Source organism: Ambystoma mexicanum, chromosome 8 (genome assembly GCF_040938575.1).
Source record: "Ambystoma mexicanum isolate Mex_15411 chromosome 8, UKY_AmexF1_1, whole genome shotgun sequence".
NCBI lineage: Eukaryota > Metazoa > Chordata > Amphibia > Caudata > Ambystomatidae > Ambystoma > Ambystoma mexicanum.
This window is the reverse complement of record NC_090929.1, coordinates 274,134,288-274,146,601: the sequence shown is the minus strand read 5'-3', so window position 1 is coordinate 274,146,601 and position 12,314 is coordinate 274,134,288. Positions and strand designations below refer to the sequence as shown.

The following is a 12,314-nucleotide window of genomic DNA, read 5'->3' as shown; positions in this document are numbered from 1 at the left end:
TGAATATCACAAATATAATGTCCAGGGACAAGAGCTCCAGCAGCTAAGCAGTACTTCACTGGTACTTCCCACTGGGGCACTCATGCTAGTAAGCTGGAATGTTGGTTTATATGCCTTCTGGGTAATCTGGGGGCTGTGTCTGATTTACAACACCAATATATGGGCAATAATAGTCAGTGAATATCACAAATATAATGTCCATGGACAAGAACTCCAGCAGCTAAGCAGTACTTCACCGGTATTGGGTTCATACATGCCAACCTTCCCGATTTAGGCAGAAGACTCACGATTTTATTTGCAAAAATGTTGCTGTTTTTTACTGCCTCCCCCCTAAATTCTAACGCCAATGCATTCTAATGAGGAAATTCAGCTATCCCCATTGCTCAGAGAGAATCTCCCCCCTCACCCCCAGCTGCTGCAAAATGTTAGCATGTATGTGGGTTCTCCGTGCTCTGGTTCTAAAAGTTCTGCTTGGAAATCCAGGGTCAACTAGTTTTGGATCCTCATCGAAATACGCCCGTGATGTCTCCCTATTACCGATCCATTTTAATGTTCAGTATGAATTCGGCAGTTTTGCAGTTGGTGAAGACTGGGCCCGTGCTAGGCCTTGCAGCGCACTCACAGTTAACAGCGCTGACGTGAGAGGCACGGAAGCGTAAACTCAAATTATCTCCCAGCAACGTCACGAGAAGGAACACGGAAACATTATCAGATATCACAGTGAATGTAAAAACGGTTATCAGTGTAAGATATTAAAGGATAAAACACTGACTTTGACAGCTGGCCGCCGATTATCCATAATTGACGCGGGATCCGTACACGTCAGCAGTAGCGCTCTGGCTGGTCACGCGCCCCTCATTACACGACTCGAAATCTGCTCGCTGTTACCCTTATTAATGTTGCGCGCCATGGCAGTGCTTCCGGCGGTTGCCTTATGACAGTGTAACTCCCTCAGCGAGTGCTGGGGCTGAAGGAACTCGGAGGTCGTGCTGTTTTGTGTGTCCCTGGCTTACTTGACCTGGCATAAGGACAGGTACGTCGAAACTCAATTTTTTATCTGATTTATTAAAACCTAGTGTGCTATGTAATCCTCGTGTATGCCTGCTTACTTTGTTTTACTTCGTTATGAATTTAATTTTCTGCATAACAATGGATATTCCAGATACTACTTCGGAACTGTTTGTTGTTTAAAAAGTGAAGTCTCAATAGCGTATTAAACAGAAGCTATATAATTGCTTCAGCTCAGTTACTAAAGCTTCGATGTTTTGCGTATTCTACACCCAACTATCAGGACAATTTATGAGGGTTGCCAGCACTGTTTGATATCAATTTTATATACTGCAGCACTGCAGTCTTGTCTTAATGGTATTTTAGAGGACGGCCTTAGCACTCGATTACGGACAGTTTGCGCCTTGCAAATGTAATTATGCTAGCTATATTGTGATTAAATTACTTGTAATGCTGCCTGTTCAGCCACAAATAATTTTCATTTTGTTCATACTAAGAACTAGGCGTTCTCTTATATGCATTCTCTTAATGCACTACCTATACAAAGATGACGTGTGCTTTGTTGTTGTCATGTGAATGGTTAGTATGGCATTGATTGCACGAGTAGAAGTCATAAACTATGGTTGTGTTAAGGTGGTTCAGTGCTTAAGTGCAGTGCCCAAAGTATCTTATCTAACAGACAAATGTGGGCCAGTGACGAATCTGGTACGGGCCAGTGACGAATCCTCGTAAACTATTATGAGTGGATGTTTAGATTTCATTAAAGACACTGAGATGTGTCGTATTGATGTCTCCATGAAAACAGGGGGGCGGGAGGAACCAGGGAGGAAAAGGAAGTGATGCGAGGGGGCGGGATCGGGGAGTTCGTTGTAGAAGGGAAATAAAGTAGACGTAATATGCATGAGCTCCGTGTCAGCCTTTTATTGCTGCGCCACTTGCTTGGTACGCCGCGCGAAGGATAGGACACTGGCGACGAAGGTGGGATTGAGGGCACAGCGTCGCGCAGAGAAGCAGCTGAAGTCCACCCACGGCAACCACAAGCCGACACGCTCTTGAGCGCGAGACAGCCCAGCATAGCTCTCAACCATTTGTGTTGCAAAGGCGGGTGAAATCACCCGATTTTGTTTTTGGCGGGTGAGACGCCCATTGGAATGAATGGGCGTGCAGGAGGTTTGGCGGGTGAGTCAGCCCTTTACAAGGCGGGTGACACCCGCCAAAAGCGTGTGAGTTGAGAGCTATGGCCCAGCCGACGCGTGATCACACCCAGCCCGGGCCGTGGGAGTGAGCGACGGGAGAAGCAGGCACAAGCACACGTGCCCACGCGGAGGAGTCAAACCCCGCACAGCAGCCGGCTGGTAAGCACACGATCCACATGCTTTCTGGCTGCAAAGGGAGCGCCGGCAGTACAGGCCCACAAGCGTAAAGAGCAGGCTGCAAAACGCACATGCGCCAGAGAGGGAGGGTCCCTCTAGCATCCCAGCCCACAGCCCTGAAAAGGCGTGCAGCACATACGCTGTGCAGGGCACAGGAGACCCTGTAGCTGAACAGCCCAAGCAACTAAGGCCACATAAAGGGCCCCAGCACAAGAGGACACGGAAACCCCAGGAGGGCCAAGGGCAAGTTGATAGTGCTCGTGCCACATTTGGTGGCCATCCCATGTTGACAAGTGGAGAAATCACTCCTAGAAAGAGGAGGGTAGACAGCCCTGAAGAATCTTCTAGTGGTACTTACCACACTCAATGAATGGTGCTGGTGGCACCACGAGCAGATAGCAAGCAACCACCATATCAGGCATCATGTCAGGCCAAGACGATGGACAAGGAGCGCAAGCAAATGCACCCCCAGCTCCAGGCGCGTCAATGCCAGACCACGTGCCATACCAACTACCAGACACGCTGGCCGCCCAAATGCCAGGAGCATTCGACATGACGGACACCAGCAATATGGGCCCCGGGTGGACCAAGTGGATTAGAGACTTTGACCTCTACATGGGAGCCACAGGGCCAGTTGACGACGCAAGACAGGTATGCCTACTAAAACTAGCCGTAGGATCTGCCACACGAGACATAATCAATGAAATGCCCCAAGACTCCATTGACTCCATCCAGGACCTCAAAGATGCGCTCGCCGCATACTTTGCGCCCCATACCAATGTAGACTATGAAAGACACCTGTTTCACATCACCAAACAGGCCAAAGGGGAAACCATGGACGCATATGTGAGGCGATTACGCACCAAGCTAAAGCACTGCGACTTCGCAAATTACTCAAACGAAGAGGCTCTAAGGTCACAGATCATCTCAGGGTGCGAATCCCAAACCTTCCGCAGGAAGCTACTGCAAAAATCACACATGCTGGAGGAAATCCTAGCGCTAGCAAGGGTCGAGAGGGCCATTGACTCCCAAGTGGAGAGTTTTGGCAACACGAATACAGGGGAAAACATGAACAGGCTACAACTGGAGAAGAAAACGGAAGAACTCTTCTGTTACAAATGTGGGTTTGAATACCCGCATGAACGAACATGCCCCGCAGTAGGACAACGATGCACATCCTTTGGTGAAGAAGGACATTTCAAGGCAGTGTGTAGGCTATTCTGTGATCGAGGGAGAGACTGACCCAGAGATAACACTGCTCGCCCGAGAAGCCGACACGGGGGGCCGTCCAACAGCAACCCAGCCCCAGCACCCCAACTTCCCTGAACCAACCCACGGGTGACCAGCGAGACAGAGACTCGGGAGAAGATCGGCAGAGGAGGAGAGAAAGAAGAAGGTTCGTAATGCGCGCAAGACCAGAGCGCAGGTCCCGGCGCCATGTGCGATACCTGCTGGAACTGTCCCCCACAGACTCTGATCCCAGCTCATCAGGGAGCGATCAAAAGAAAAAGGCATATGTATAAGCTCTGGGCAACCCCACAGCGACAGCGCACAGCCCAACACTCATTAAATTACAAGAGAGACCGACCGAGTTTCTCATAGACACAGGAGCCACGGTCAATGTGGTGAGTGAAAATGTCTACACCGATCTCCCTCAAAAACCCAAGCTACACCCAGTGACTGTGGACATATACGCATATGGAGCCAAAACACCCCTCAAATGCCTGGGACAATTCAGCGGTCTGTGCCGCTACAAAGGACATGAGATGAGGATACCAATACATGTTCTGGCCACGGAAACAGACAGGTGGCTGCGTCCTCAGCTTTAAGGCGGCTCCCGACATGGGCCTAATACACATCCTTTACAACATAATGGTCCACAAATATATAGACTCAGTCGAAATGATAAACAATCTATACCCCAACATCTTCAAAGGAATTGGAAGACTTCGAAATAGACAAATAAAACTCCACGTGGACGACTAGAAGCTACTGGAACAAGATATCTTCGAGAAGGCCACCGGTCCCACCACCTGGGTATCACAGATCGTCCCAGTTCCCAAGAAAGGCTCTGAGGTCATAAGGCTATGCGTAGATATGCGGCGCCCGACTCAAGCTATCAAAAGGGAGAGGCATCCTGCGCCACGCATCGCAGACATGATACACCTATTGAACGGGGCAAAAGTCTTTTCCAAACTTGACCTGCAGAAAGGCTACCACCATCTACCACCAGCTCGTTCTACACCCCGAGAGCAGGAACATCACAACCTTCGTTACGCACGTCGGCCTCCTCAGGTATAAAAGACTGAGCTTCTGGGTGTCCTTGGCGGCGGAAATGTGCCAAGCTGAAGTGCATAACATCATAAAGCACATTCCGAATTGCCTCAATTACTCGGACGATATACTAGTATTCGGAACCGATGTAAACAAGAATGACAAGACTCTGATGAAAGTGTGAAAGGACGCCAACCTCACCCTAAATAGAGACAAGTGCGAGTTCCGGAAAAGCACTCTGAAATTTTTCGGCCATGTCTTTTCAGAGTCAGGTATGACTCCAGACCCGGATAAAGTGGCAGCGCTGAACAACACCACCGCCCCATCCAACGTGTCGGAGCTTCGGTCCTTCTTGGGCCTGGGCAGCTACTGCAACTGGTATATCCGGGACTTTGCGTCAGTCAGCGAACCACTGCGACAGCTAACCCACCAGGATGTGAAATGGGAATAGACCAGTGACTGCCAAAAGGCATTCGAGGTGATCAGAGAAAGAGTCGCAAAGGCGGAAAACATGTCGTACTATGATCCCAACAGGAAGACCGAGCTCATGGTTAATGCCAGTCCCGTTGGCCTAGGAGCCATCCTAGCACAGCTTGACCCGAAAGACCCCTACGCCAGTCGCAGCCTATCCACCACCGAACAAGCCTACTCTCAAGCAGAGAAAGAAGGGCTCGCGGTGGTATGGGCGTGCAAGGACTTCCACCTGTTTCTGTATGGGAAACCATTCCAGGTTGTCACGGACCATCAGGCCCTCTTAATCCTGTACGGCAACCCTCAGTCCAAAATGCCCCAGCGCATTGCCCGATGGGGTCTGAGACTTCAGGACTATGCTTTTGAGATCATCCACAGGCCAGGGAAAACCCGACAGACTTTCTATCCAGGAGACCACGGGAGGAGAGTGCTCCGGAACCGTTAGTAGCCGAAAGGTATCTAAGATACCTCAAACATCAGACCGCGCCAGAGGGAATCAACATGGAGGCGCTCGCCAGAGAAACAGAATGATGCAGCCTGCAGTATGATTCGCGAAGGACTGGAGTCTGGACTGTGGCGAAGGGCAAAAGAAAGGGGGAGGGCCGCAGGAGGCACGGTGCGAGAGGAGGTGGAGAGACTACTGCAGGTGAGAGAGGAACTTGCGGTGTCAGAAGATCACCTGCTTCTCAAAGACTGCAAGCTAGTAATCCCAGCATCCATGAGAGCCAAAGTCATAGAACTGGCCCACGAGACCCACAGGGGCATGGCATTCACAAAACGCATGCTCCGTCAAAAGGTCTGGTTTCCTCACATGGACACACTGGTAGAAGCAGCACTGAAGGCGTGCCCCACATGCTGCCTTATCACACCAAATCGCCACCCGGAGCCACTATTTATGTCAGAGCTGCCACAGAAAATATGGGAGGCCGTGGCGGCCGACTTCTTCGGGCCCATCGAAGGGGGAAAGTATGTCCTGGCGGTGATGGACGAGTACTCACGGTATCCTGACGTGCAGCTAATATCGTCAACTGCGGCCCACCATGTCATCCCCGCTTTAGACCACGTGTTGTCAGCCTATGGAGTACCGAAGGTACTGAAGACAGACAATGGGGCCCCATTCTGTGGGCATCAATTTGCGCAATTCGCTGAGTACCCGGGATTTCATCACAGGAAGATCACTTCCCTATGGCCCCAGGCCAATGGAATGATCGAGCGATTCATGGCCAACCTAAAGAGAGCCCTCCAGATAGCCAGGCTCAAAGGCCAGCCAAATGAACAGGTCCTAAACCAATTTATGAGGGACTACCGAGGGACCCCCCATTGCACCACAGGGAAGACCCCGGCGGAACTGATGTTCGGACGGAACACGCAAACGCGCATCCCACAGGCCAAGGACATCATCCCACCACCGACTCTGGACCAAGAGATACGAGAGTGAGAAGGGGCAGCGAAAGCCCGAATGGAGGAGTATGCAGACACCCGCAAGAGGGCACAGACTTCCCACATAGAGGTGGGAGATGTTGTGGCGGTCCGCCAACCGCTGACGCACAAGCGCACGTCAGCATTCCGCGAACAGCCCCTACTGGTCACCCAGAAGAAGGGCTCCATGGTCACCGCACAAGGGGCAGAGGGATCTGTCACGAGGAACTCATCTCACTTCAAAGAACTTCCACCGACAGGAGCCCGGCGTTTGAGTGGGAGAGTACAGACTCACCTCACCTACGAATCAGATGATCCCTATCAGGGTGATCAGTGGGACTCAGAGGAATCAGAACAGGATGTGGGGAACGAAGCTAGGGAAAGTGGACCATCCCCAGGGCAGAGTCAAGCACGCCCGCAGAGGGCTTGGAACAGACCTCGTCGATGGATCGAGGAAATGGACTAGAAGCCCACCAGACCGCCGCCTGTTGCGAAGAATCTGGTAACTGTTTAAAAAGTGGGAAGATGTCATGTTGATGTCTCCGTGACGACAGGGGGGTGGGAGGAACCAGGGAGGAAAGGGAAGTGACGCGAGGGGGCGGGATCGGGGAGTTTGTTGTAGAAGGGAAATAAAGTAGACGTAGTACGCATGAGCTCTGTGACAGCCTTTTATTGCTGCGCCACTTGCTTGGTACGCCGCACGCAGGATAGGACAAGGTGGGTATTGTGCATGCCATTTTCTATATCTCCTCATCTAGCAGAAAATAACAATATATATTAAACTAAAGAAATGTAAAACATTTACATGAAATGGAGCTTCTAATGAGCTGGGGCATGAACCATGTAACATCCATTCTCAATAGGCCACAACCCATAAAAGACATATAATCACTGTCCCTTCTTTAAGAGTTCTGAACAAAAGTATCATTTTCTTTGTTAGAAATCTCTATGTCTAGGACCAGTATCATATCCCGAAGCTCTTTCAACATCTCAGCCACTGTCAATCGAACATCCAGTTTTTAGACAAAGAAGTGTTAACTATGGTCCTCTGCCATTTTGTCATTAATTTAGACCTGTGTGAAGATAACAGTAAACATATGGGACACGAGGAGCAAATACCATAACTTCAATTTTGTTATCGCCAAACAATTCAGGAGATTGTAAAATACGAAGAAATGAGCTGAAACATCTTATATAAATCTTAGCAACATTCGACATGGAAACCAAATTGCATAGTTATTTTTAAAAGTATGTTTTATTGATTTATTGATTTTTGTTTTCTCATAACAAGGAACATTTCGCAGCTCTGCCATGTGCAGTGACGCCATTGTTTCAGTGTACAGTCCCCAGCAACCCCACAACCCACTCCCTTTAACTCCCACCTCCCAGCCATGCCAAAAGCACTAATGTTCAAACAAAACATCACTTATCCTTCTATCTGGACCTCCCCTACCTTACGGTGGGATGTATCTTATTTGTCCTCATCATCAGCCCCAATGGCAAACAATGTCTCCTGCAGCGCCTCCCACTCCATGATTCCCGCATTGGTGTCGTCATGAGTAACACACACTGCTCCCTTCCATGCCATTGTTTCAGCCAACACCCATTTCCTAAGACCCCTCCACCATTGCTCTATATCAGGGCCTTTTGGAGACTTCCATGCCATAGTGATTCTGCGTTTGGCCAGTTTGTACGCTAGGTCCCACATCTTGCTACTATGCTTAGCTCTTCTGGTGCGTGGAAAACGGCCCAGTAAACATGCGCTCGGCGAAAGTATATCCAGCGCCGCTCCCCCCTTATCCATTCTGCTCTCCACTCCCTTCGAGTATTGTCCCACCACCGGGCATGCCCAAAACATGCACTGTCCCGGCATCTGCTTCCTTGCACCTAGGACATACCTGTGGCGCAGCACCCGGAAACTTCGAAATCCTCTGGGGTGTCATATATGCCCTATGTGTTATCAATTGCAACGTAGCTTTCGGCGTCACCCTTTTATGGTAACCCCTATCACTGCCCAGCGTGCGTCAGTAAGAGGTGCTCCTAAATCTGCTTCCCATTTACTCCTTGTAACCGAGGGGGTGGTGGGTCCATTAGCAAGTAGGAAATCATATAGTCAAGATATAGGGGATCATTACGAAATTCGCGTTAAAAATCAGTTTTTACCGGCATGGAGGCAATACCGGGTCCGGGTAGCAATGACGCCGCTAACAGCGGCCGATTACGAGTATGCAATGCCCGCGCGTAGCAGCATGGCAGTATTGACAGTACCGGCTTGCCGCAAAAGTCCCAAAAACATCCCTTACCGGCATCATGGAAAGCGCTGACAGCCCTGCCGCCTCCTTCCACCTCTAAATAACGGTCCCGGCATTACTGGGTCCTGCATTAGCGGGCCCGCTAATACCTGAACCGGAAGTAACGTCATTGCGCCGGAACGGGAAATGGCACAGCGGCCATCTTGAAAAACAGAATCCATTGCCATCCTCGATACACAGGACCTGGAGCCTCAAACCAACACTCAGATCATCTTCTACACCACCAGCACCATGCCAAAGGCTATAAAGAAAGGGGCATCCCGGCAGCGGAATGAGCGGTTCTCCGAGGATGAACTTAACATGCTTACTAACACTCTGGCTGAGAATTCAGTGGTGGTCTTTGCTTCTGACCTGAAAAGAGCAGCACAGCTCAAAAAGAAGGAGATATGAGAGCTAGTGGCCCAGAAAGTCAGTGCGGTTGGCACCACCCCCCGCACAGTAAAGGACGTCAGAAAACATTGGGACAACCTGCGTCTCAGAGTGAGCAATATCTTGCCTGCCAACCGGAGGCAGGTCCTGGCTACTGGCGGTGGCTCTAACTCACCGATCAAACTCAGCCGCTGGGAAGAAACCTGCGCCAGCAAAATCTGTATGGAGTCCATAGAAGGTGTGGGAGAAATGGAACATGGAGCCTCGTCATCGGCAGATGGAGGTGAGTGTCCTAAGAAAACACTGTAATGCAAAGTATGATGATAGTCCACCAATGTGACCGTGCCATGAGGCAATGCATGGCCCATTACACACACATGGACACATCCCTGCCTAGATGCCGTCCCTGGCACTGACACATCCACATGCATGCAGCATGCCAATGCCATACCTGAGACACACACCACAAGCAGGGAAACGGCATGTGTCACACTGCACGCAGTCTACAACACAAAGGCATGTCACACAGCAGACACCACTTCACACATGTGTGAACCTAACGTATGCCTGAGCAACCCCGCCAAATGGCAGATAACCTGTATCCCACAACAGTAGGACAGCAAGTCATCAAATGTGTACAACTGCACTAATACCATTGTATGCATGATGCATGTACAACCATCACTGATGCTAGCCCTCTTATGGTCCCCCACAGGCCGTGATATCGACAGCGATGCAGAGGACACTGCAGCACAGGCCACCACTCCTACGAAGAGGGCCAGGTCCAGGGAAGACACTAACAGGCCTTCCACCTCCAAGGGCACTGGCAAGGCACATCAGCAACCGAGGACAACGGCACCACTGGATGGCAGGGAACAGGGGCATCATAGGTCATCCACTACTCCAAAAGTTCCAAAACCTGTGGAATCCACAGCTGTAGAGCCGGTGGCAGATGGGACCCTATCTGCAGCTACCAGTTTGGTTGGGGAGGCAGCTGCCACTGCGCCACAGAGTGGCGATGAGGTACTTTCCCAAGGCGAGGTCTGTGTCCCTGAGGAGGACAACCGCTCCATGGAATTCCTTGGCACACCCAGCCCCACCCAAGCACACCAGTACACACCCATCAGCTCACCCGATGGCACCTCGCATGTCCAGTCGGGAGGAGAGGCTGAAGCAGAGGCCTGGAGCCCCACATAGGACCCACCAGAATTGGGCCCTTGCCACACCTGCCATCCACCTCCACAGGGGTCTGGGACGGGGAGTTCAGGATGTCACAGATAGAGGCGCGCCAGCAGGAGCTGACCGGCCTAGTGAAACAATATGTCACTGATGGTGATGTGACGAGGAGGGAGGCCCAAGACAACACTGCGGGCATGAAAGGGGCCATAGAGTCGAGCATCCAGAAGATCTGTGCGGAGCTGTCGGCAGTAAGGCGGGTCCTTGCCAGGATTGCAGATGCCATGGAGGCTCTGCGTCCTGCCCTGACAGTAGAGCATGCGCCCACGGGGTCTTCGTCAAGCTCCACACAGACAAGACCCCTGCGCAGGTCTGTGTGCACCATGCACCGCCCCAACATGCCACCCCCGGAGTCAGACACAGGACATTAGTTGCAGGATCAGCCTGCATGTGCACACCTATGAAGACTCGAGTGGCACAACATTGCACGTCATGTGTGGGGGAGTTGTGGGGGTAGGGGGGAGAGGGTGTGTGAGGGAGTTGTAGGGGGAAGGGGAGAGGGTGTGGGGGAGTTGTGGAGGGATGGGGTGTGTGGGGGAGTTGTGGGGGGAGGAGGAGGGTGTGTGTGGGGGAGTTGTGGGGGGAGGGGGTGTGTGGGGGAGTTGTGGGGGCAGGGGGGAGGGTGTGTGTGTGAGGTGGAGGGTGTGAGCAGTTTTTACTTTTTCCTGTTAAATACACCCGTTGTGTACCAGAAAAAATACTTGACTGGACATTCCTTATTGTGTATGTGTCATTTATTGGTTTACAGTGCATAGTATCCATGTACCCCTACACCTAGTGCCCTCAGTCCCACATTCATGGCACCCTCTGCACCCATGTGTCTTAGAAATATTGTCCTATCACAGACTGGGGCACAGCACGTCCCTCCTGTGTATCGCCACCGGGATGATATACAACCCCATCTTCTTCATCTTCTTCATCCTCACCTGGTGGTTGCTGTTCAATGTCAGGGGGCAGAGGCACGTTCCGTCGGATGCACATGTTGTGCTGCATGACACATGCCATGATGATCTTGGCCACTTTCTCATGCCTGTACAGGAGTGTCCCACCCGACTGGCTTAAGACAGCAAAAAAGTGCCTTCAATAGGACAAAGGTCTGCTCGATCACCACACGTGTACGGGTATGGGAATGATTGTAGTCCTCTTCGTGCCTGTTCTGCGGGTTCCGGACAGGGGTGAGGAGCCATGTCTTCAAGGGATAGCCATTATCACCTGCATGGGTGCAAAATAAGGTATGTGTGCTGTGCCATGGTCTTATGGTGTGGGTTGCGTCTTCCAGATGAAACAGGGTGTCCACTTCCTTGCTGTTGTTCATGCACTGTGGATGCATACCGCTGTGTTTGGTATCATTATGTGATGTGTAGTGATTAGTATGATATTACTGGCAGCGGTGGCAGAAGTTTCAGCATTATTTATCTTTCAGCGCTTATTCTCATGGTGACATGCAGCGCTACTGTGGTGGTGTCCCTCTGACAAGCAGTGTATTCCCTTGGTGGGATTGATTTGTGCACTCTCATGGATGTTTGTCCTGTGTTGTGAATTGCTGCAGACATTTACATTGTGCATACTCACAGCACGTTGCTGGATTGTGTTACGGAGGGTGAGGTCTGATGATGGGTGGTGGACATGTTGTGGGATGTGGGCTGGTGGAAAGTTAGGCATGTTGTAATTGGTGTGCAGCTTCCATCATTGCTTGATATCGGGATTGGTTTTCATGTTCGGTTTGGGATGCTTTGGGACACATTGTTTTGCGATGTGGACATTGTGCTGTCACCACAACAATGACGCCATGGTGGTGTGTGCATATCTCCCCCCATTACACTGCCATGTGCCTGTTATGCGACTTAACAAG

At 51.0% G+C, this 12,314-nt stretch overlaps 1 long non-coding RNA gene across 1 annotated transcript in view; it reads left to right on the top strand.

Moving 5' to 3' along the window:
* Window positions 1–715: 715 nt before the first annotated feature.
* LOC138473570 (uncharacterized) overlaps window positions 716–12,314 on the top strand; it is a 439,138-nt gene continuing 427,539 nt past the window's right edge. The window contains exon 1 of the long non-coding RNA XR_011268787.1: window positions 716–1,033. This is a non-coding gene — a long non-coding RNA (uncharacterized lncRNA). The remainder of the gene's footprint in view (window positions 1,034–12,314) is intronic.